The 26161-nt window shown below is 48.0% G+C and overlaps 1 long non-coding RNA gene across 6 annotated transcripts in view; it reads right to left on the reverse strand.

Moving 5' to 3' along the window:
• Window positions 1-3017: 3017 nt before the first annotated feature.
• LOC147376633 (uncharacterized) overlaps window positions 3018-26161 on the reverse strand; it is a 31822-nt gene continuing 8678 nt past the window's right edge. For 4 of the 6 annotated variants that reach the window (XR_015161093.1, XR_015161094.1, XR_015161092.1 and 1 more), the window contains 2 exons: window positions 6580-6651; window positions 3018-4130 (listed from right to left, as the gene is read on the reverse strand). This is a non-coding gene — a long non-coding RNA (uncharacterized LOC147376633). Of the gene's footprint in view, window positions 4131-6579; window positions 6652-16377; window positions 16927-23597; window positions 24632-26161 lie in introns of those variants that run through there. The other 2 variants (XR_015161095.1, XR_015161090.1) reach the window with 2 other exon arrangements.

Raw genomic sequence — 26161 nt, forward strand, 5'->3', positions numbered from 1 at the left:
CCTTTGATCTGTTTTGCAGATACTGAAATCCCCACAGGTAGAAGATGTTAACTATATGCTGTCCCCGACCAGCTGGAACCAGAAGGTTCATGATGTTGACTCCAGATTACCCCACCACCCACCAAGCAGAAGAATGTCCATGAGTTGATTACGTACCCTACAACCCTCCTCCCTCACCTTGTCTGGAAAAACCTTTCTCAGAAAAGCACCCAGGAGTGCAGGTCTTTTAAGAACTAGATGCCTGGACTCCTTGCTTGGCACCCTACAATAAACTCGGCCCCCTCTTTCACCACAGCTTGGTGTCAGTCAACTGGCTTTACATTGCGTAGGCAAGCAGACCCAAGTTTGGTTCTGTTAACAGGAACACAAAGTACGCCCGGCATTGTCTGAGCTCAAGGGATGGCCACCTTCCCCGTGGTTCTACCCCTGCACGCATACACTGCTCAGCACGCAACTGAAGGCCTGGAGCGAACGCTCTGCGGATCTCCAGAACTCTGTCTCCACGCAGCTGCCTCCTCTTCAGTGTCCTGCCCTGTGAACCGCTCACCGTGGCCTCCCCACATGCCCAACTCCCTCTCCTCAACTCTGGGAGGCCGCCAGGCTCAGCCTGGCCGCCGCCCCCACCACCACACACACACATCACCGCCTGGAAATTCTCTTTAGGCAGTAATCTCGGGAAATCTTAGAGTTCATCCTCTTTGTTTTCTGTCTCTCAGGGATCACCAGCCTGTTCTGCCTGTTGTCTGTTGTCTGAATATCATTGTTTCATGTGGATTGTCCATTTTTTAGTTGTTTAATGCAGGAACGTAGGAGGATAGTCCTTATTATCCCACTGTGAATGGAAACAGAAGTTGGCCTGACTTTGGAGGGCTTCCCTGGTGGCTCAGTGGTAAATTCCTGCCAATTGGGGAGATGTGAGTTTGATCTCTGGGTTGGGAAGATCCCCTGAGAAGGAAATGGCAACCCACTCCAGTATTCTTACCTGGAAAATCCCACGGACAGAGGAGCCTGGTGGGCTATGGTCCATGGGTCAAAAAACTTCAGACACAATTTGGCGACTGAGCACATATGCTCTGACTTTGGAGGAGCCAGTCAGTCAGTCAGTTCCGTCGCTCAGTCCTATCCGACTCTGTGACCCCATGGACTGCAGCACGCCAGGCTTCCCTGTTCATCGCCAACTCCCGGAGCTTGCTCAAACTCATGTCCACCGAGCTGGTGATGCCATTCAACCATCTCATCCTCTGCTGTCCCCTTCTCCTCCTGCCTTCAATCTTTCCCAGCATCAGGGTCTTTTCCAAGGAGTCAGTTCTTCACATCAGGTGGCCAAAGTATTGGAGCTTCAGCTTCAGCATCAGTTGAGTCTGTAAACATGACTTTGTTTGCTTCTTGGGTCTTCTTCAGTCTCCTTTAACCCTTCTGGCTGCAATAACCAGCATAAACACTCCTGTGTATCACACTCCATTGTATCTTCCTACTGAAAAGGGGGAGACTTTATATTGTAATGTACATACCACCTATTTTAATTGTGTATAATTTTGAAAGAGATGGGAATACCAGACCACCTGACCTGCCTCTTGAGAAATCTGTATGCAGGTCAGGAAGCAACAGTTAGAACTGGACATGGAACAACAGACTGGTTCCAAATAGGAAAAGGAGTACGTCAAGGCTGTATATTGTCACCCTGCTTATTTAACTTCTATGCAGAGTACATCATGAGAAACGCTGGGCTGAAACACAAGCTGGAATCAAGATTGCCAGGAGAAATATCAATAACCACAGATATGCAGATGACACCACCCTTACGGCAGAAAATGAAGAGGAACTCAAAAGCCTCTTGATGAAAGTGAAAGTGGAGAGTGAAAAAGTTGGCTTAAAGCTCAACGTTCAGAAAACGAAGATCATGGCATCCGATCCAACCACTTCATGGGAAATAGATGGGGAAACAGTGGAAACAGTGTCAGACTTTACTTTTCTGGGCTCCAAAATCACTGCAGATGGTGACTGCAGCCATGAAATTAAAAGACGCTTACTCCTTGGAAGGAAAGTTATGACCAACCTAGATAGCATATTCAAAAGCAGAGACATTACTTTGCCAACAAAGGTCCATCTAGTCAAGGCTATGGTTTTTCCAGTGGTCATGTATGGATGTGAGAGTTGGACTGTGAAGAAGGCTGAGTGCCGAAGAATTGATGCTTTTGAACTGTGGTGTTGGAGAAGACTCTTGAGAGTCCCTTGGACTGCAAGGAGATCCAACCAGTCCATTCTGAAGGAGATCAGCCCTGGGATTTCTTTGGAAGGAATGATGCTAAAGCTGAAACTCCAGTACTTTGGCCACCTCATGCGAAGAGTTGACTCATTGGAAAAGACTCTGAGGCTGGGAGGGATTGGGGGCAGGAGGAGAAGGGGACAACACAGGATGAGATGGCTGGATGGCATCACTGACTCGATGGACATGAGTTTGAGTAAACTCTGGGAGTTGGTGATGGACAGGGAGGCCTGGCATGCTGCCATTCATGGTGTCGCAAAGAGTCGGACACGACTGAGCGACTGAACTGAATTGAACTGAATTTTGTCTTATCACAGGAATGCATTACGTAGTTTAGAAAGTCAAATAGGACTAAATAACTTTGTTGAAAAACAATAGCCCCTGTCACACTCCTCCCTAATTCCCAGTCCCTACTCCCAGAGGCAACCACCCTCAAAATTTCTAGTTGCTTTCTCTGATATTTACCTTCATATTTCTAAACAATCTGACTTAGCAAGTACTGCTGTTTGCGCTTTCTTTTTTTTAATCTTTCTCTATGACTTTCTCGTCTGAAAGGTGAGGATTTAGTTCTCCGTGTCTTAACCCTCAGTGCACAAACACATGCATGGTGCTGCTACTTTCCCAATATCGTTAAATCCCAACTTAAAGTTCATTCAATATTTAGCATTTAGATAGATGCTAAGTATTTAGATAGTTATGAAACTGTAGTAATTATTCACAGTTGAGCCAAGTAATATACTATGGTCCATTCTATTTCTTCAAAAACTGTTTATTTTCTTTGTAGTTAATAATTATCTGGAAAGACCAACAACCCAGAAGAGAAATGGCCAAAGAACATAAATATTTCACAGAAAAGAAATGCAAATGGCTCTTAAATTATTAAAAAGATGTTCAATCTCACACATAAGATAAATGAAAATTAAAACTACATTGAGATAGCATTTCTCATTTATCAGCTTGGCAAAAATCCAAGAGTTTACAACACAGTCTGTGAATGAGGCTTCAGGGAACAGGCATTTTCATATATTGCCAGTGGGATGGCAAAACAGCACAGCTCACATGGAGCGGGATTTGGAGATATCAAGCAAAATTACAAATGCATTTACCCTCTCACCCAGCAATCCCACTTCAGGGAATTTGTCCTGGAGCTATAGCAGCACACACTTGAAACGATGTATGTATATAGTTATTCATTGTGGCATTCATTTACAACAGTAAAGTACTGGAAAAAACCAAGGGTCTTTCTAAAGAGGCTGGTCACATAAACTACGGTACACCCACACAATGGAACACTAAGCCACTTGACAAAAGAATGAGGAAGCTTTCCATGGAAAGATCCCCAGGACATAATGGAAAATTAAAAAAAAGCAAAGTGTAGAACAATGTATATAGAGTATTGAAAAAAATAAGATAGTATCAGGACTTCCCCAGGGTCTAGTAGTTAAAACTCCACCTTCCAACGCAGGGAGCGCAGGTTCGTGGAATTAAGATCCAACATGCTGCGTTGCACCCCCAAAAATTAAATAAAATAAGAGTCTATTCCTATTGACACATAACCTTATTTTAAAAATACTGGAACTTAATATGAATATAATTAACATACTGAACTGCACACTTGAAAATGATTATGATAATAATTTTATTTGTTTTTTTGTGCATGCTCAGTCACTCAGTTATCTGACTCTTTGCCGCCCCATGGGCTATAGCTTGCCAGGCTCCTCTGCCCATGGAATTTTCCAGGAAAGAATACTGGAGTGAGTTACCATTTCATCCTCCGGGGAATCTTCTTAACCCAAGGACTGAACCCACATCTTCTGTGTCTCTTGCACTGCAGGCAGATTCTTCATGTGTTTTTTTACCACAACTGAAAAAAAAAAAATCAGAAGCGTCTGTGAGAAGTTAACATAATATGGGTGCTTATTTGGGAGGAAACCATGTGCATAAAGTCACTAATTTTGCTTTTTTTTTTGGCTGTGCTGGGACTTCATTGCTGGGAGGGCTTTTCTCTAGTTGCGGTGCAAGGGCTCTCACTGCAGTGGCTTCTCATTGCAGAGGATGGGCTCTCAGGCACACAGGCTCCACTAGTCGCAGCACATGGGCTCAGTACTTGTGGCTCCTGGGCTCTACAGCATAGGCTCAGTAGTTGCGGCAAACAGACTTAACTTCTCCCATCATGTGGGATCTTCCCGGATCAGGGATTGAACCCAGGTCTCCTGGGTTGGCAGGCAGATTCCTATCTGCCTGTGCCACCAGGGAAGCCCATTTATTTTGCTTTTGATATCATTTTGATTTTTCCTCCATGTGAATGTGTGACTTGTTAAAAAATGAACGTCAATTTAAAATATTGTCTGGACTTATTTTTATTTTCTTTTTCTGATTACTCACTTATCCCCAAACCCTCTTCCTCTCAATGTGGTCGTACTCACCCAGTAGCTTGGCAGCACCCTTTTTCCTGGAGACAGCCTTCTGGAGTCCTTCACTCTGCTACTCTAATCTGGGTTGGTTGGCCCTTGGTTCTGCTGCACAGCTACACCTTTGGGTTTACCTTCACCGACAGTCTGAGAATTCCCTTCCCCTTTTTCCTGTGTTAGAGCCCTGTTTCCTGGATCCCATGTCCCGTTCTCTCTGTTTACTTCTTCTTTGTGGACATATTTCCAAGAACTTCCTGAGAAACGTTTGTTTTGCTTTATGTGTTTAAGTGTCTTGAAGTGCTCGTGATCCTAATCCCATCCTTAATTGCTAGCTTGCCTGGAGTAGAATTTTATGTTGGGAAACATTTTCCCTTAGGATATCAAGGTCTCCTAGTTTCTAGCATTGCTACTGTGAAATCTAAGACTAATTCCTGATCCTTTGTGTGAATGCAAATCTTTTATCACTCTCCCTCTAAAATTTTGGGGCTTCCCTGGTGGCTCAGATGGTAAAGAATCTGCCTGCAATGCAGTTCGATCCCTGGGTCAGGAAGACCCCCTGGAGGAGGGCATGGCAACCCATTCCAGTATTCTTGCCTGGAGAATCCCATGGACAGAGGAGCCTGATGGGCTACAGTCCATGTGGTCACAAACAGTCGTATGTGACTGAGAGATTAACGCTTTCAGTTTTCTAAAATTTTGGTTCTTACGAAGTTTCTAGTATTATTTCTTTGATAGAATGTGCTCAGTCGCTTCTGTCTGTGGCCCCATGGACTCTAGCCCATCAGGCTCCTTTGTCCATGGAATTTTCCAGGCAAGAATACTGAAGCAAGTTGCCATTTTCTAGTCTAGAGGATCTTCCTGACCCAGGGATAGAACCTGCCTCTCTTGGGTCTCCTGCATCGGTAGGCAGATTCTTTATCACTAGCTCCACCTGGGAAGCCCTCATTATTTCTTTGATAGCTTCCTCCCATCTCCTTTCCCTTATTAGTTGGATATATTAGTCTCCTGGGTTGTCGCTCTAATTTTTATATTTCCTCCCCTACTGCCCAATGCCTTGTTTTCTTTTGCTTTTGTAGAGATTTCCTCAGCTAGACTTTCCATTCCTTTGGTTAATTGTTTTCACTATATCTAATTTCTGATTACATTTCTAATTGCTTTTTAATATGATCTTGTTATTTCATGTATCTTCTCTTCTTGAAAAATATTAGTTACCATTTTTGAAACATTTCTTATTTTCTTTGTGATTTCTTTTTCTCCATGTGCTTTCTCTCTTTCTTTTTCCCACTGTTTCTGTTTCCCTCTTCAAATGCCTGCTGATCCTTGGCTATCCATTCATACTATCCATCCAGTCAAAGATATGGTTTTTCCAGTAGTCATGTATGGATGTGAGAGTTGAACCATAAAGAAGGCTAAGCGCCAAAGAATTGATGCTTTTGAACTGTGGTGTTGGAGAAGACTCTTGAGAGTCTCTTGGACAGCAAGGAGATCAAACTAGTCAAACATAAAGGAAATCAGTTCTGAATATTCATTGGAAGGACTGATGCTGAAGCCGAAGCTCCAATACTTTGACCACCTGATGTGAAGAGCCGACTTGTTGGAAAAGACCCTGCTGCTGGGAAAGATTGAAGGCAGGAGAAGAAGAGGACCACAGAGGATGAGATGTTTGGATGGCATCACCGACTCAATGGACATGAGTTTGAACAAGCTCTGGGAGATGGTGAAGGACAGGGAAGCCTGGCATGCTGTAGTCCATGGGGTCACAAAGAGTAGGACATGACTGAGCAGCTGAACAACAACATGTGCTTTATCTCTATTTCCCACTGGGTCCCTCCTCAAACGCCTGCTGATCCTTGGATATCCATTCATACTTCAACATGAGGCACAAAAATATCTGTTGGGTACCTGTATGTACTAGCTGGGTCCTGATTGCACCCCAACAGAATACTAGCTCTTCAAGGCAAAGATCTTGTTGACCTAAAAAAAAAAAAAAAGCACAATGTGAATGTTGTAAGATAAATTTTATTTGGGGAAAAATGAGGACTGCATCTCAGATTTAGCCCTGAGAAACTACTCCAAAGAGGCAGCGGAGGGGAAAGGTCAGTATATACGTGATTTTGGTGAAGGGGGAGTACGTGGAACCAAGCAAATATTTTTCCAGAAGGTTTCTACTAGTCTTGTGAAGCTTTTTCTAGTCACGAGGAACAGTCATCACCATGAAGGATTTTAGTGTTTTTCTAGATATAGGGAGATACCAGAATTGGGCTCATAAAACAGGCTCCTGAAAATATCTAACTGTCCGAAGACCTGTCTTGCCAGTGCCCCTCCCCCACCGCCACCCTCACCAGCAGACTGCCTCATTTCTGCTCTCCACCTTGAACTCCTTCCAGCGGGTGCTGAAGGTCCGCAGCTGCAGCAGCACATGATTTAGTCCTTGTAGAGGAGATGGCAAGTGCCCATGGCGAGTGCCAATTTGTACTGACAGTCTACATCAGCTTTGTTTACAAATAGAGCACCTCGTAGATTGGCACCTAGTAGATGCTCAACAAATATTTGTAGAAGGAAGAAAGGGAGGGGAAAATGGAAGGAGTGAAGGACAGAAGCAAAGAGGGAGGGAAAGAAGGACATCTAGAGCTTCCCTGGTGGCTCAGATGGTAAAGAAAGAAAAGAAAGTGAAGTCGCTCAGTCGTGTCCAATGCTTTGCAACCCCATGGATCGTAGCCTACCAGGCTCCTCTGTCCATGGGATTCTCCAGGCAAGAATACTGGAGTGGGTTGCCATTTCCTTTTCCAGGGGATCTTCCCAACCCAGGATTGAACCCAGGTTTCCCACACTGGAGGCAGACGCTTTAACCTCTGAGCCACCAGGGAAGCCCCAAAGAATCTGCCTGCAATGCAGGAGACCTGGGTTTGATCTCTGGGTCAGGAAAATCCTCTGAAGAAGAGAACGGCAAGCCACTCCAGTATTCTTGCCTGGGAAATCCTATGAACAGAGGAGCCTGGCGGGCTACAGTTCATGGGGTTACGAAGAGTCAGACATGACTGAGTGACTAACAGCCCTGAGTAGAGGCTTTCTTGTCTTTTCTGAAAGGTTAGCCTTTTCTTTGGGACCATTCTCTGGAACTTTTTCCAGAAAAGAATGCTCTAATTTTGTTCCTGGGAGTGCAACCTTAGCTTTCAGGAAGCAGGTAGGGAAAGACGCAAGGGGTTGCATCATTCAGTACACAGATTATTTTTATTCATATGCTTCTTTTACCTATTTTTGCCTGGTGTTCCTAAGGCTAGATTATTTTTTCAAATTCTATCTTCCCAGCAATGTTCCCTGCAGTAGGGGGAAAGAGTCCTTGACTCATGAAACTTCAAATCTACTGAGAAGAAACATAAACAGAAAAGAATATATATATTAATATATACATGCTTGCTCAGTCTCTACATCATATCTGACTCTTTGTGACCCCATGAACTGTAGTCCGCCAGGCTCCTCTGTCCATGGGATTTCCCAGGCATGAATACTGGAGTTGAGTTGCTATTTCCTTCTCCAGCAGATCTTCCCAATCCAGGGAAGATCCATATATATGTGTGTGTGTGTGTGTGTGTGTGTGCAAAATCACTGCAGATGGTGACTGCAGCCATGAAATTAAAAGACGCTTACTCCTTGGAAGGAAAGTTATGACCAACCTAGATAGCATATTCAAAAGCAGAGACATTACTTTGCCAACAAAGGTCCATCTAGTCAGGCTATGGTTTTTCCAGTGGTCATGTATGGATGTCAGAGTTGGACTGTGAAGAAAGCTGAGCGCCGAAGAATTGATGCTTTTGAACTGTAGTGTTGGAGAAGACTCTTGAGAGTCCCTTGGACTGCAAGGAGATCCAACCAGTCCATTCTGAAGCAGATCAGGCCTGGGTGATCTTTGGGAGGAATGATGCTAAAGCTGAAACTCCAGTACTTTGGCCACCTCATGAGTTGACTCATTGGAAAAGACTCTGATGCTGGGAGGGATTGGGGGCAGGAGAAGGGGATGACAGAGGATGAGATGGCTGGATGGTGTCACCGACTCGATGGACGTGAGTCTGAGTGAACTCCGGGAGCTGGTGATGGACAGGGAGGCCTGGCGTGCTGCGATTCATGGGGTTGCAGAGAGTCAGACACAACTGAGTGACTGAACTGAACCAAACTGATATGTGTATATATAAATGTCAAATAATGACAGGTGCTATGAGGAAAAATAAAGCAAAATAAGAGGATGAAGATGAGTAGGAGTGCATGTATGTGACCTTTCTAGCTCATGCAGGTTAGTTATCATAAAAGACATCTCAATGGAGGCAACATAGTGACTGACTAAGTGTATATCTTGGGGAAAAGTCTTCCAGCCTGACGTTCAAAGTACAAATTCTCTGAGGCAACAGTATAGTTAAGGAGGTCAAAGAGCATCAAGAAAGCCAGTGTGGCTGGACAATGGTGAGTAAGGAGGAAAACAGTTTGAGATAAGATGGAGGAAGGAGCCAGGGGCCAGATTAATGAAGAGGCTGATAGACCACAGTGAGAACCTGAATTGTACTGTGTGACTGGGGCCACAGGAGGGTTTGGCCAGGGAGCCCAGGATAAAATCGAAAAGGATCTCTTGGTGGTCGTGTACAGAACAGGATTATAGGAGTGAGAGTGGAAGCTGGGAGCCCCTAGGGGAGGCTATGACCTAGATCCAGGTGAGAGGTGATGGTGGCCCTGCCCAAGTGGTTGAGGTCAGATTCTGGAAGGCAGACCTGACAAGATTCGACGAGGACTGGGAGAGACACGACAGTCAAAGACAACTCCTCTTTCACTTTGTTTCGGTTTTGGCAATTAGGTGGTGCCATTTGCTGAGGAAGGAGTTGCTGGGTGAGGACTGGGTTTAGGGGTAGAAATTAAGAGTGTGTTTTGGCCATCCCAAGTGTATGAGATGCCAATCAGATTCCCTGATGGAGTTGTCACATAAGCAGTAGACCTGCAAGTGTGATGATTAAGATGAGCTTTGGGTTAGATATAAATGTGTGAGTAGGGAGTCCCTGGCTGTCTACGGGTAGGGCTTGCAGGGGTATAGTTGTTTAACTTATGAGGATGCAGGAAAGAGCTGGGTGCCTAACTGCCCCCTTCTCTAAAGCCATCTCCATTACCAGCCCTGGGCCAGACTGTGCCTTGAGAGATGCCATACTCTTCCAAAACCCTTTGGCAAGAGTTCATTCTGCAGGCACCCGCCTTAGAGCTTTTTCATTTCTCAAAAAATCAGTTCCCACTCCTTCACCTGTTGCTTATCTTTCAAAATGTGCTAAACCTCTCATACTTGAAGGAGCTATGTAATTATTATTATATAATGATTCACAGTCATTCTAGTATGGTTTTAAGAAACAGACATGTGTGATTAACCCCTTATGTTTCCCCAAGTCTTTTTGAAGGACAGGATTTGTGCATCACTACAGAAAAAGCTGAGGATTCAAGGTCAGACAGAGTTCCAGTCCCAGCTCCACCATCTACAGATTTGCCAGACTGGAAAGGCTTTTAACCCCAAGACTCTTGAGAGTCCCTTGGACTGCAAGGAGATCCAACCAGTCCATTCTGAAGGAGATCAGCCCTGGGATTTCTTTGGAAGGAATGATGCTAAAGCTGAAACTCCAGTACTTTGGCCACCTCATGAGAAGTGTTGACTCATTGGAAAAGACTCTGATGCTGGGAGGGGTTGGGGGCAAGAGGAGAAGGGGATGACAGAGGATGAGATGGCTGGATGGCATCACTGACTCGATGGACATGAGTCTGGGTGAACTCCAGGAGTTGGTGATGGACAGGGAGGCCTGGCGTGCTGCGATTCATGGGGTCGCAAAGAGTCGGACACGACTGAGTGACTGAACTGAACTGAACTGAACTGATCCCCACTCTGGTGGCTCAGATGGTAAAGAATCTAACTGCAACATAGGAGACCCGGATTCGATCCCTGGTCAGGAAGACCCCTTGGAGAAGGGAATGGCCACCCACTCTAGTATTCCTGCCTGGAGAATTCCATGGACAGAGGAGCCTGGTGGGCTACAGTCCATGGGGTGGCAAAGACTCGACTGAGCGAACACTTTCACTTTCTTCCCACTCTAGTATGGAGATGATACCTACTCTTTGGTAATCATGAGGAAAGATTGGTACCTTCACTCTCCCATCCACTTATAGAACAGTTCCCCAACATGGAACTCTGTTCAATGTTATGTGCCAGCCTGGATGGGAGGGGAGTTTGGGGGAGAATGGATACATGTATGTGTATGGCTGAGTCCCTTCACTGTTCACCTCAAACTGTCACAACATTGTTAATCAGCTAGCTATACCACAATACAAAATATTTTTGGTGTTAGAAAAATTGTATTAAAAAAAAGCAGCTCCCCAGAATACATATGTTAGAATGGGAATGAAAATAGACAAAAAGGGAATAAGAAGAAAGCAGCAGCCAGCCTATGAAGGTGAAGGTCCACCCCCTTGCTCAGATGTATTCACAGCTATAACCATCCACGCTTATCAGTCACTTCTTTCTACCCTGGGAACAAAATGTGCTTGACCATGATGCATTTGTCTATCTTCGGAGCACAAGCAAGGAAGTAACATTAATATGATAATTGAGGTCCAAACCACAAAGGAGCTGCATTTCCATTTGGTGATCATAAATCTATCTGCCCTCACCCCCACTCCCAGATCCTCTGTGCCTGGGTGAAGAACACCCGTGGAGATTGGAGATTGGAAAAGGCTGCTCAGTTATGCCTAACATCTTTGCAAAAAGGACCATAGCTTCCTATAGTTGCTTCCTGAGCTTAAACCAAAAACAAAAACCCCAGAGGAGTATGGGTATCCTCGGTCCGGGCCAGCCCCAGGTCTCTGCCACATGCTAGGCAGACACTAAGCATCCTACACCAGGCTCTACAGCAGGTGGTGTCAGAGAAGATTTTGCTTGGTGATGAGTTTCACAGTATTGGAATGAACAAAGCTAAGTTATCCACACACTAAAGCAAACGGCACTTGAGACGTTTCTACAAGTCTAGAAACTTCCTTGATCTTGTCTGAAAACCCATGTCTCTATCTTGATGTTGTTTAGGACTCTTTTTTTTGGTGTGGCTCTTGGAAATCTTAGTTCCCCAAGCAGGGATCGAACCCACACTCCATCCAGTGGAAGGAAACATGGAGTCTTAACCACTGCACTTGCAAGGAAGTCCAGCCCCAAATCAATTCTGATACTGCTTGGTGCTCCTTTGGGGCACCACCATCCATAACAATAAATGTGGGCAGCTGCCGCTGTGGGCCAGGCACTGGCAGAAACCTAGGGAGCGGCAGCATGGGCATGGCTTCATTCCTGCCCACATGGACTGAAAGGATGGTGCCACCGTGTACCAGCTGGGTGGTATTCATGCCCCTTAGGCCTCTCTGATGATGTTAATTCCAGCCATGCAAGGTTAGTGTGAGGGCTAATCTGGCAGGTTGTGTAACCCTACATGCCTGACACATTACAGATGCTCAGCAAGAGGTCACTGTTATTACTGATAATAAGTAAAAGTGGTACTGTTTCCTAGATGTCAAACAAATATCAAAGTCATGAAAGTTTACAGGAGTTCAAAGGGTGAGGCTCACTAAGTTGACCCGGGAGACTTTGCGAAGGAAATTGCAACTTGACATAGAGTTGTTAGATAAACTACAGAACCCCTAGTTGGACTGGAATTTCAGATAAGCAATGAATACTTTCTTAGTGTACGTATGTCCCAAATATTACACAGGACATACTTATACTGAAATATTCTTCATTGTTTATCTGAAATTCCAATTTAATTTGGCATGCCCCATTTTTATTTGCTAAATCAGGTAAGCCTAATCTGGAAGAAAAGGTAGCATAGATGGGCTGGAAGAAGAAGATGGGGGATCCCCCACAAGTTAAGTGGAAGAGCTACCACACATGTATTTACATCTGTCAGGTGCTGTGCTGAGCAATTTACAGGAGTATCCCGAACTCTTGTAAAGAAAGTGAAAGTGTTAGTTACTCGGTCATGTCTGACTCTACGACCCCATGGACTGTAGCCCACCTCTGACCATGGAATTCTCCAGGAAAGAATACTGGAATAGGTAGCCGTCCCCTCCTCCAGGGGATCTTCCTGACTCAGGGATCGAACCCAGGTCTCCTGCATTGCAGGCAGATTCTATTACGGCTGCAGATGAGGGAACTGAGACTCAAGACTCAAGAATTGAGACTTGAGACCCCTTAAATCCCCACCCCACCCCCACCCCGTCTGCCTGGCTCCTAAGCACCTGTCTCTTTGCAAGCACCACATCCTCCCAGGGGGCAGCCAGGAAGCAAAGGAAAAAAGCGTGAATACCCACCTTCATGAGAGAGCCCACCCCACGCATCTGTTCCAGCTCTGTTCCAACACAGCCTCACTTCTGAACACTCAGGAGCCTTCAATTTTTGTTTTTCATAATTTTTTTTTTTTTTTGAGAGCTGAATACAGCAGCTAGGCTTATAGATTGCCCCTCCCTTTAACATTTCTATTTAACCAGGATACATTTGGGGGTGCCTTTCAATTATTCATACAAATCAAGTGTTTTTTCCATTCTCAGTTTTGAGTTCCATGTTATCCATCCCAGAAACCACAGCAGGGAACGGTGCCCAGTTGCCAGAGTGTCAGCATCCTTCATCAGTCAGATGCCAGGAAATTTCATTATAAAGACAAATTTACCACAGGTCATCTTGCCCTCCCACAAAAGCTATCCCAAAACAAAGGATTGATTCCCTAAGAAGATAAACGTTATATATCAGAACTACAATAACCTAATACCACATTTTCTTCAAATCAGATTTTGAATTCCACTGGTTCCATATGCAGTGTAATTACAGCAACACTCTAAATGAGGCAAAGTTCAAAGAGTATGAAATAAAGATATCCTAAAGTGTGATGGCTTTTATCAAATTAGTTCTGTGCCAATGCAGGGTCTTTATTTGCTGCAAAGTAATCTTCTTTAAAAAAAAAACAAAAAAAACACGCAGCTTAATTCCGCAAACACTATCCAAGAGCCCACTCTGGGCACAGACTGCAAGGAAGACTCTGAGAGCCAAGTCAGTTCTGCCCTCCAAGGATGTGTGACAGGGAACGGACACATATTCAGCTAAATTTCAGAAAGGAAGGAACGAAGTAAACATTGTAAAAGACAAAATGTCATGGGGGCCTAGAAGAGGGAGTGATTAATTCACACTGCGGGGAGGTGGTACCGAGCCAGCTGGGAAGGATGACTAGGACTCTGACAGCTGGTGAAGGCATCCAGGCAGAGGGAACAGCTTAAGCAAAGGTAGAAGGCCATGGTGTGCAGGAGGACCGATCAGCATCTAATTGATCAAAATGTGTATGGCGACACTCTAATTATTCTATGTTGTCAAATATCATCACACCTACTCGCTTCAGAAGTAAAAAATCACATACCTGCATGATTACCCCTCTAGGCCTTTTAACTAATGACGCACAAGCAGGGTGGTTTTTTAAAAAGATACTAATTTCCCAGACTAAACCACCCTCCCGGGTCCCCGGGCCCTTTACACACATTCCATCGAGAGAAACACATACCCTGGCCAACAACAGACTCCTTTCTTGCCCCTGATTCTCGTGGGCTCCTCGGCATCACTACCTCTAAACGCCCTCATTAACACATACTCCAGGCCACACAGGCACACATATTACCGAGTCCCCATACGCAGTGCCAGACAGGAAACACATTTGGAGGATTTTAAACAATTTTAAAATGTGCCTTCAAATTTTACAACTTGCTTTACTCGCCTGAGGGAGGAACCAAGACCCTTATATAAATATCACCCCAAACAGGCCTGCTCTACATCCCACCCAGCTCGGGGATCTTGCTTGTTCTATGTGAGGCTCAGGGGGGATGTAGGGGGTTTTGTTTATTTTGATTTTTCTTTTTTTCATTTCATCTGTGTCTTCTGTGAACACTGGCTTTTTCAGTCGTGTTTATTTTATAGGCACTCCCAGTAGCCGATGGGACAGAAGCAGCGTTCCTTGTTCAGGACGTGAGCCACACAAGCATCCCAGGACAAAACTATTTATCAGGCTCCTGGTAGACTTATGAGGAAACTTCTCAAGGATATAGTTTCCTACCATGAGTTGGACAGTTCCTAGAATGAATGAGGGTGGCTGTGGGCAAAGGAAAGGACCTCAGAGCAGAGGCTGGGGCACCTGGAGGGTGCTGGCTGAGATGAACCCCTCTCAGTCCCCCAGCTTCTGGCCCAGTGTCTTTATCTGCAGGAGACCCTCAGGAGCCCCCCTGGCTGCTTCATTTACTGTCCCTCTCACTGGTTCACAAACCAGAGTCTCCAGTTAACTTGGCTGTTATTTGTTGTATTTTTTAATCACCCTTGTTGTTGTCTTTATTCAGTCACTCAATCATGTCTGACTCTTTGTGACCCCATGGACTGTAGCCTGCCAGGTTCCTCTGTCCATGAGATTACCCCAGCAAGAATATGGGAGTGGGTTGTCATTTCCTTCTCCAGGGGACCGTCCCAACCCAGTGATCAAACCAACATCCCTTGCATTGGCAAGTGGATTCTTTACCACTGAGCCAGCAGAGAAGCCCTTTTAATCACCTTTAGAGAAGTATAATTTGCACACAATAATAGTCATATGATTGACTTTAAGTCAATCCCTGTAATCACCACCCAGTCAAGATAAAGAACATTTCTATCTCCCAAGAGAGTTCCTTCATGCCTCTCTTCCAGTCAGTATCCCCAGCCCTGCCCTCAGCCCCTATCCCAGGAAACCACAGAGCTACTTTCCGTCCCTGTAGAGTACCTACCGGTTCTAAAGTCAATTAGAAAAGACCTTGATTCATTGGAAAAGACCCTGATCCTAGGAAAGATTGAAGGCAGGAGGAGAAGGGGACGACAGAGCATGAGATGGTTGGGTGGCATCACCGACTCAATGGACATGAGTTTGAGCAAGCTCCAGGAGTTGGTGATGGACAGAGAGGCCTGGGGGTGCAGTCCATGATGTCACAAAGAGTGGGACGTGACTGAGCAACTAAACTGAGCTGAAGGTTAATTAACCTTTTCTGGAGGGGCACTGTCACCGGCTGGGTGGTGTCAGGCACTGCCTCCCTCCCAGCACCCTCCCCTTCTCCACGTCTACAGAGGACCCAGGTACACCTAATGACACGTGAGGATTTTTTTTTTTTCTTTTTTGGAAGGACGAGGAGAGAGTTCTGTTTAAAACAGGAGTGTGGGAAGAGACAGAGACTAGGCGGAGGGAGGAGGAGGTCTCGGATCTGTCCTTGCCTAGTAGAAGGGTGGGGGCAGAAGGCAGATAACTGGGTTTGATAAGGGCCTTTGATAAGGGAGATAGTGAGGGACAGGGAAGCCTGGTGTGCTTCTGACACAGACACTTAGTGACCGAACAACAACAAAGGGCCTTGGTGCCTCGGGGCTGATTCCAGGCCTCTGGAGACTAAGCTGAGCACAGAACTGGAGACAGGGCCCACCCCCACCCGCCTTGCCAGGGGCCCAGCTCTGCCTGGTGCCGGAGATTGACAGCTGTGTCCTCGGCCCCCTCACCCTTATCCTTGGCTGCCCTGGCCTGGGGCAGAGCTCTTTGCCTGAGCTTTCTGCTGAGGGGCTGGGCTGGGCTGCTGTGGCAGGAGGGGCTGCAGGAGGTCACTCACCAAGAACCTTGTGTGTGCACGGGGGCTGGCAATCACCAAGCAGCCGGGAGAGAACACCTCACAGGAGGGCCCTTGCTGGAGGGGCTGAACAAGCTCCCCAAAGGCTTCGTGGCAAAGCTGCTGTCCTCAGAGAGGCGTATGGCAAGGTGGCGAATATGCCAACCATCCTCAGTCTAGCCCCAGGGAAGCCTGTCGGGCCTCATAGACGGAAGTAGTTGCGGAATGAAAACTGAAGAACTGACTCACCAAACATCACGTGGAGACGCCAGCGGCCTTTCTCAGGGACCTTCCCGATCCCCTGATGGAGGTGACACTGGAGAGGAGAGGGAGATGCCTGCCGCCCCACACCCCACCAGCAGAAAAACCCTGCACCCAGCAGAACATCTGCCGCGCAGCGCGCACAGACACGATGATGAGCCCACGTGCAACGGCCTGTGGGGACCATCAGCAATATTTGAGGGGGACTTGGCAGGGGGCTGGAGGTCCAATGTCAGCAGGTAGGAGCCAGAGCCAGTTGTGCTGGAATTCATTACTGTCACTGTGAGCCCTCTGTAATAGAAATCATAATAATTACCATCATAATAGCTAATCCTGAGGTTTTTCCATATGCCAGACACACCAGCTTTTCTAAGTACTTTGCATACATTATCTCATTTAATCCTCTCCGTGATCCTGTGGGTGGGCCCTGTTATTATCATCCTCATTGAATTAAAAGAGGAAACTGAGGCACCAGGGTCACATCCTACTAAGTGACAGAGTTAGAATTTGAATCTCTATAATCAGCCTCCAAAGCCCAAGCTCTTAGCCTGGGTGAGGCCTGGGAACAGGATCTCACAACTTCCTTCCAATACCTCTCAGCCTCTTCCCACCGTTATCTCCCTACCTGCCTCCACTCACAAATAGCTGTTCCTCCCTTGGCCAAGACGAACTCCTACCCTCCTTCCTGAACCCCATCCCCACACATCCTTCCTGGGGCCTGCTTCTTCAGTTTCCACAATGTATTTCCAGGCCCTCTCCAATAGTTTTCTTCTCTTTATCTATAACCGGGCCCAGATTTCTTCATCCAAAAAAGATCCTTCCCTCCATTCTGAAAACCTCTCAAGCTACCAAGCTCCTCTTGAGGACATCTGCCTGTATGCTTGCCCAGCTTCCATTTTCCCTTCTGGGAACAGAAGCCCAGTTTTCCTGTGGGACCCCGCGCTTCATCCTCAGTCCACCTCCCAGGTCTGTTAGCCAGCCAGTGTTTTGAGCCTGTCCCAGCCTGTCCCAGCCTGCCGCAGCACGTAGCCCCCAGCCACAGGGATTGGTCTGGGGATGGGAATGTGACCCAATGAAGACAATGCGAGTTCTCCTTGTGCTCTTACTGAAACATTAAAGATGTTCTCCTTCTTCGGGGATGACTACAGTGATGGGATGCTCGCCTGAAGCCTGTATTTGGCCTTCCTGACAAATAAACCTGGGCTCCCTCACTCTTTCATGATTCCTGCCTGGCTCCCTGCAGGCACTGTTCAAGTCAGCTCTCCCACATCAATTCCAGGGCTTCAAACCCTAATCCTCTGCTTCATCACCACATTTCTAGCTCAAAGCACTGTCCTCAGGCTCAGTCCCTAGTAAGAAACTTCTTCTCAATCCATTCTCCAGGCTTTTCCAAGCACTTTAAACTTAACCTCCTGAAACAGAACGTCCCCCAAAGCACACAACAGCAAATGACCCTTCTAGTCTCCCAGGCTTTAGACCCTGTTATCATCAGCAACTCGCTCTGTACCCATCCAGGTTCTGGCTTGCCAGTGACAGAAACTGACTGTACTTAAAGCAGAAAAAATGATTTATTGGAAGGAATTCCAGTAGTTCACACAATGGACGGAAAGGCTGGGAACCTACCTTGGGAGATGGGCAGGGATCAAAGTACGTGGGGCAGCCCAACGTAGAGAACTACAGCCAGGATCAAAAGAAGGGTCTAAGAAAAAATGAATTCTAACTCCTCACATCTCTGGGTCCTTCCTTTATACATAGCAAGAGGCCTGGGTTGAAGCACCTCATTGACCGAGCTCTAACAGAAAAGACTGGGAGAGCAAGGGTTTTATCTGGAGGCTTTCATGGCCCTGCCTCCCACCTGGGCTCCACATGAACTAACAACTCTGTCTTTCTGCCGCCTCCACACAGCTGCTATGTCGTGCAGAGCTAATTTCCAGAGTGGTCTTGCCTCTCTCTGTGCCCCCAGTGAGCTGCACTAATGGCCTCTCTCTAGAAACAGTGGGACAGTATGGTGCAGTGGTTAAATCGGGACCGACCGGCCGGACTGCCTTGATTCAGATTCTGGCTTCACCACTCACTAGCTGTGTGACCTGGGGAAGTTAGGAACTTCTCTGCGCTTTCACTTCGCTCATTTGTAAAATGAAGGGATGATAATACTCCTGATCTCTTATGATGATTGTGAGGTGTAAGGGTTTAATGTATGCAAAGTGCTTCCAATGAGCCTGGGATGGAAAACATGTTCATAAACGCGAGCTGATGTTACTCTTCCCAGGGCAACCTGCCCACTATCCACTCTCAGGTCTCCAAACCTCCCCTCTCTCTCTGCCTTCCCTCAGGCTAGGGTGGATTCCCCAAGGAAATACAACCCCCTCCGCTTGTCTCTGAGGCCATACTGGGTTCGCCTGCTCCAGCCCAGTCTGGACTGTCCTAAGTCCAGTTAAAAGCAGTTTCCCTGTGAGCCACACCACCACAGGCCCTCCTCCAGGATGTCTGTCCAGACTCCTCCCGACACGGGGACTCACACCCACGTGAGGAGCTCTTTCTTCAGTCACACAGCACTGGGTCAGAGGGCACCAGAAGCACACCCTGAGGTATTTACCACTTTCCGCCTATATTCCCGAGATGTGCCCACTCCTGCCCCTCCTCTCCGCGTGGTTCCAGCCGCCTTCCCTGTGCCCAGCCCCGAGCTGTGTCACCCTCCCATGCTGCGTGCCTTTCCCCCATCAATCCCTACACCTCTTTAAGACCCAGCTCAGGATCCCTAGGACCCAGCAGTGACTGACCCACAGTCAGTGGATGAAGAGGGTGAAGGAGGGGACAAGATGGAGCCGGAGGAGCAATAAAGAACATGGAAGGGGACAGATTCTCTCCCCGTCTCCTTCCCCTTGCCCCTGCAGATCAGGGGAGAGGGGCCCGTATTGTCTCCCTGGGCATGGAATGCCCTTGCCCACCATCTCTACCTGGGGAACCCTCAAAAGGATTTTTTCCCCCATTCACCTCTGTCCCCCTGCACCTCAGAGCTCTTGGCTGCTGTGTCCCTCGGGCATTTGTCAAGTACTGCCTGGCAGAACAAATATTTGTGTTCCTAAGACTCCTCCCACCTTGCCTTTCCTGGATCCTGAAGGCTCCTGCTCTTCACCGCCATCTCTTCACAGCACATTTCTCCCCAGTCAGCCCAGGTAAAGAAAAACACACACCAGTCCTTACTGACAGTCTGGTCCCCACCAGGCCCCTCACAGCTGTTATTTCCTTTGATCCAAATGATAATTCCAGGGAAAAAAAGCACTCCTGCCCCCATTTTACAGATGAAAACAATGGAGGCTCTGTGTCATCAAACATCTTTTCCAGGTTTTCACAGCTAGGACTCAGACCCAGCTCTCGAGGGCACTGCTCCCCTGCTCACAGGTTGCCTTATCCAGCTTTCCCTGCAGTACCTCACTGCTTAGTCACTCAGTCATGTCTGACTCTTTGCCACCCCATGGACTGTAGCCCGCCAGGCTCCTCTGTCCATGGGATTCTCCAAGCAAGAATACTGGAGGGGTTAGCCATTCCCTTCTCCAGGGGATCTTTCCGACTGAGAGATCAAACCCACATCTTCTGTCTCCTGCATTGGCAGGCGAGTTCTTTACCACTGAGCTACCTCGGAAGCCCCTGCAGTGCCCAACAGAGTACCTGATAAACAAACACCTGACCTTAAAAAATGTTTGGTGAAGTGAAAAGTGAGCCATTATCTGGACATCTACTGCCTGCAGGGACAGGCCAGGGCGGGCTGCAGACCCGGAAGACTGATCCCGTCAGCCCGACCTGGGCCCCTCCCCTCTCACCTCCCTCTCCCCAAGGGCTGTGGGGAGGGAAGGAGCTGCCCTTCTCCACCCTCTTCCTTTCCCTTCTCCATACACACTCCCCTCCATTTGCCCACAGCAAATTCAGCACTTTGGGCCCAGGGCTTTTCCTTTATACCCAGGACAGTTGGACAATGAGGTGTGGGGAAGGAATAAGGTGGTGTGAACCCAGCCCTACTGAGGCTACCCCTGCCCTCTGGATGCTGAATACCATCATCTTTCCGAGCCTCAGTTTCCTCAACTAGTCAGTGATGGCCTTTGCCTGCCTTAAAATGTGTAGGAGTCTATAAAGGTGAAATAGTACGTGATAAAACACACAGCTGAAAACACTGGAAGATCGTAAAATGTTACACAAACGTAAGGGGTTCCGAGCTGGCCGTCACACGGGCATTAAACTATAACCTCTCCAACATATTTACCATAAAAATTTCCAGAGCCATGGGGGAAAGAACTGTGAAGTGTGCTTGCTCCTAAGACTTAACTTCTATGAGTGATTTTGTTTTTCATTTGTGCTTCTCCAAGTTTTCTGCATTGATCATGTATTTCTTCCATAATTAGAAAAAAAAAGTTACATAAAAATAATACGTCTGGGGAAAGAGAAAAGTAATACCTCTGAAATAAAAGTGTCTAAACTCCTGCTTTTACACTATGCTCTAGTGAAAGACTGGGGAGAAGGGAGGTATAGGCGGGCAGAGGAGTAGAAATGAGGTTTATCATCAGCTGCGTTGGGGGTGAATATCTTCCTGCCCACCCTCACCTGGCTTTTCTACCCCGGAAAACCCAGGCTGAGTAGCTGGGAAGGAAGAATTTCTTTCCAGTTAGGATCACAGGGCAAGGATTCCTGGCTCCCATCCCCCACTGCTGCCCTTAGACACCTCCACCTGGAAATTCCAATGACCCCTCAAATGCAACATGAGCACTGTTGAGTGCTCATCCCTGCTCCCAGGCTAACAAGACCCCTGTTTCTTCGGGGAACAGAGCAGATTCCATTTGGGGGAGGGGCCCCAGGCTTAGCCCCAGCCCTTCAGAACAGTCGCTTCTCCTTCACAGATGCTGGTGTAGCCATGGACACAGCTCTGTCCCCTGAGAGTAAATTGTCTAGAAAGCTGCTAGATTTTCTTATCAGATAAAAAGAGCTCCTTAGGAAGAGAAACTCTCTTGCTCCCACCCCTTCATCCTGTGGCTCCTGCAGCTCAAATGTAGCTCTAATATAGTCATCCCGTAACCAGAGTCATGAGGACAGCCAAGCAGAGAGGCAGAGAGCACTGCGTCTTTAATGACACTGTTGAGCTGCTGACCCACATCAGAAGACTTTGGTGTGGGGGAAACATAAACCATCTTTTTATTATTATTTTTGGCCACGCCATGCAGCTTGTGAAATTTTAGTTTCTGGATCAGAGAACAAATCTGGGCCATGGCAGTGAAAGCGCCAAATTCTAATGACTGGACCTGCAGAGATGTCCCAAAACCTCTTGTTTAAACCACTAGAAGTTGGGCGTTCCGTTATGCAGCCAAAATCACTCCTAAAGATACAATGTCCAAAACATTGCTCTTCATTTGTCCCTCCCAGGTCTGCCCCTGGCCTCCATGTCCTTTATGTCAGCGGCACTTCCACCCGCCAGCCATCCCAGACTCCTCCCTGTCTCCCGCCCGTGGCTCCTCCAACTCTGTCTAGTCTGCCCTCTGCTCTCCCCTCTCTGCCCCTCCTCGCTCCCGCCGGAACTCCCGCAGCTTGGGCCTAACCAGCACCCCTGCCTCTGAGCTTCCTCTTCTACCCACAGTCTGTTATCTGCAGTGATTTTCCTCAAATACAAATCTGATTATGTTTCCTACTTGAGCATCTATGGACTACAGAATAATGCTCACAATCCTGGGCATGGCATTTAAGGCCCTTGGCAGCATGGCCCCAAACCACTTTCTGCTTCCATCTCCTGCCACACTGCCCCAGACCCATTCTGTAATTTTAGCTATACCTGAGTATTCACTGCACAACTCTCACCTCTCTACTTATGCTTCTTGTTCCCTTATCCCTGAATGTGAATGCCTACTTATCTTTCAAAACCCATTTCAAATATCTCCTCCGGAATCAGCCAGGTTGGCAAAGACTCAAAGGCAGGCAGAGGAAAAAACATATATATCCCCTTCCTTGTGAAGCACTCCTGACCCCAAAGAAACATCCTCCTCTGTAATCCCACGGCCTGTTGTTCCATTTATACCTCTACTATAATCCTTATTTTATATTCTCAGTATATATCTGCAAGTAGATTAGATTCCTTTAGGACAAAGATATGTTTCAGAGCCCCCAGGACTTCCCAGTACAGAAGTTGATGTAAGTGACTAATTAATTTTTGGTGGAAGAGGCAGCATTTAAAAAAAACTTCCTGTTGCTTTCTAGGCAGAAATTCTGGTCCTATCTTCCTTAACACTGCTCCTCCCATCTCCCTCCCACTCCCCATCCTGCCCAATCTCCTTTTCCCTGCAGGGGACTCCGGAGGGGAGAATTCCATCTTCTCCCACAGAGTTTGGCCCCCTTTTGAGTTGGATGTAGAGGAGAATAGATCCATTAGGTTCTGGCCCTCAGTTAAGAGAACTAGACTAGTAGCCAAAAGAATCTGGTTTGGTTTGGCAATATCAAAAGTATTTCCCAAGAGTTCTATCCCTGGGTTGGAAAGGTCCCCTGGAGGAGGGCACAGCAACCCACTCCAATACTCTTCCTGGAGAATCCCATGGAGAGAGGAGCCTGGAAGGCTGCAGTCCACAGGGTTGTTTAGAGTTGGACACAATTGAAGTGATGTAGCACACACACATATCCATGAAATTCTCCAAAATCCAGATAATCTTATGCCCAGGTATCATCTGAAACTGTAAGCTCCAGTAGAGGAGGGCCCTCACCTACTGTCCTCCACTGAGGATTCAGCCCCAGTTCAGAGTCTGGTCCAGAGCAGATGTGCCAGAAGAACTTGTTGAATGAAAGTCAACCTCAGAGTTATTTGCAAGTTCTAGGAAACAATCAACTCAATTGCTCAGTGGCTGAGGAGTACTTGAATGTGGGGATGTGTTTATTTATCTCTACTCTGCCCCATTACAACAGCAATCTCTGAACCATTCAAAGAAACACTATGCTGTGGTTAAAAATACTGTTTATAAAGAGGTTATACATGAAAATATCTTCTGTCATAAAGTTAAAGGGCAGAAAAAGAATTACACAATAGAAATGAATCATATTTAACACAATTCCTAAAGACAAAGAAACAAAACCTCACAGACTAAAGGCTGGCAGGGAAGGGTTGAAGATATTCACAGTAGCTGGTAGCTCCCCTTATTCTCCTGTTCTCTTTTTCAACTTTTGAAAAACACACACACATATCACTAATAAAATGGGAAACATACAGTTTGTTTTTCTTTAAAGATGTGGGGAGTGGGGCAGAGGCTGCTCCAAGCTCAGGATCACCTTCCCTGCACCCTCCCCATCACCCCACTGCCCAGTGATGCTCTTAGAGGTTGGGCCAGGTTAGCTGTGCCCCAGGGCCTTGTGGTTTGGTCCTTCCCTATCCCAAACCACAGGGTGCTCAGCAAGGGAGTAGCAATCAAGTAGCTCTGCCTGTTCCACACTGGAAATGGTACCTCCAGGCCAACAGTGCCCCCACAGGTGGACAGCACCTCCCTCCAGAGGCCAGGCCTCCCCCAGGGCACTCAGAGAGTTAATCTTGTCTCTGAGGAATTCCCAGAAAGGACTCATAAGGGGAATTTCCCAGACAGGCAGGCAGACAGACAGACACCTCAGACAGCTCCCGCCACTGAGCCCAGATGTTCGCCTGAGGGTGGCGGTGCTGAGAGCCAACACAGGCGCACGACTTTGTGGTGAGAGGTAACCCAAAGCAAGAACCAAGACTAGACCCGCCTGGGCAGGCTGGGGGCTGCGACGAGGGAGGGCACTGGGCTAACTTGGTCTGCAGGTCTGTCTCCGAGCCAAAGTCCTTTCTGCCGTCTCGGTCTGGATCGCTCAGTGCCTGCAACTTTCCTCCCAGCCCACCAGGTGTCGCAGCGGCTCTCGAAGTGTCCAGGCAGCACAAGTGCGCATTGTGGCTCTGCAATCTCGGCTTTTCCACTTAGCAAGTTTGCTGATAAATGGTGGCTTGTCTGTTTCCCCTAGTGGCCTAAGAATTAACCAAGGGCAACGGTTTTATCCTAAACGCGCCCTTATCCTCTGTGTTCATCACAACAGCCAGGATCTAGAGGCGCCCCATTAGTTCGCATGAAAGATCCCCGTACCCACAAACCCAGGAATAGAAGAGTGATGAGCTCCAACCCTTAAGAGAGAATGTTGGGGGGCAGTGCCAAGCTGGGGAAAGAGGGCTCCGCGTTCCGTTCGTGTGCCCAGAATTTCCCCCCACCTCTTCTCCACCCGGGTTGCTCCAGTCCTAGACGCAGGCAGGGCGGGAACGGACGTGGCCCCGCCGGGCTGGGCCGAGCGAGCCCGAACCTGCCCGGTCTGAGCTGCGCAGCCCAGGGACCCCACACGTTCCCGCCCAGAAATCCCAGTCAAAAAAACTGGGGAGGGGGGATGTGCCCCAAACCTCCTCCTCCAGGGGGCAGTTGTGGACCACCCTCTCTGAAGAATCACCATCACCCCTTCCTTCTCTAACCTTTCTGGTTTCTTTTCAGAGAAGTACGTCTTGCAGAAGTAATACTGAATAGTGATTTCACTTACTCAACAAATATTTCTTGACCGCCTACTACGTGTGCTAGGGGCTATGCCGGGCGCTGGCAATACAGCAGTGAACAAGCAAAAACCCCTGCCCTCGTGGGACTTCGAGCCTACGGGACAAGAGCGGGGGGTGGGGTGGGGGTAGTATCTCGCCGGGGACACGTGAGTGGACGACACCCAGGTGTCCTCCCAAGTGAGCAAAACGCGCGTGAGGTGCATTGCCCTGGGGCTGGTCGGCGGGTAGACTTCGGCCCCGGCGGGAGGGGTGGCTGCACTTGGGATAAACGCGTGGCCGGGCACGTCGCCTGGGGCAGGTGCGTGCGAGGGGGTGGGGGCCTTGCGCAAAGCCTGTCCCGGACCTGGCCGTAGGGTTACCCGGCCAAATACCTAATCCGCGCGGAGGTAAATATTTATCCTACGCGCGACGAATCGAAATGAGTCGGGCCTCTAGCAGCCTGAGCCCCACGCGGGGTGGGATCCTCCCGGGCCCTCCCTCAACCCCAGGCTCCTCCCCGGCAGGGGTCAGCGCCGGACTAGCCGCGGCGTCCCGGCACCACCCCCCCCCCCCCCCACACACACACAGCCCCAGTAATTACAGGCGTTGTGGCCAGGCCTGGCCGTAAAAGAAGAGGATGAAACAGCTTGGGAACTGGGGAAGCTGGGCCCGAGCTTCTCTGGGAAGAGCGGGGAGAGGCGGAGGGGGGGGGGGGGGGCGGGTCTGCAGCTTCCCGCTTTGCGCAGCCCGTGGAAGGGCTGGCCAGGGGTGCACACAGACTCTCAAAATCAACTCTGGGCGGGCATATAAAGAGTCACACAATCGCACACAGGAACCACCAAAGGCACGCAGGCACACAGCACTGGGACCTCCAGCTCCAGATTCTCTCTCTCTCTCACACACACCCCCCTAATCAAACACCTGCCCGCCCTCTCCGCCCCGAGAGCTGTGAGGCAGACACCCACCCCCCAATCCCCAGCTCCA

Source organism: Bos grunniens, chromosome 3 (assembly GCF_055505025.1).
Source record: "Bos grunniens cultivar Pamir isolate PY7600 chromosome 3, Bosgru_T2T1.0, whole genome shotgun sequence".
NCBI classification, from domain to species: Eukaryota; Metazoa; Chordata; class Mammalia; order Artiodactyla; family Bovidae; genus Bos; species Bos grunniens.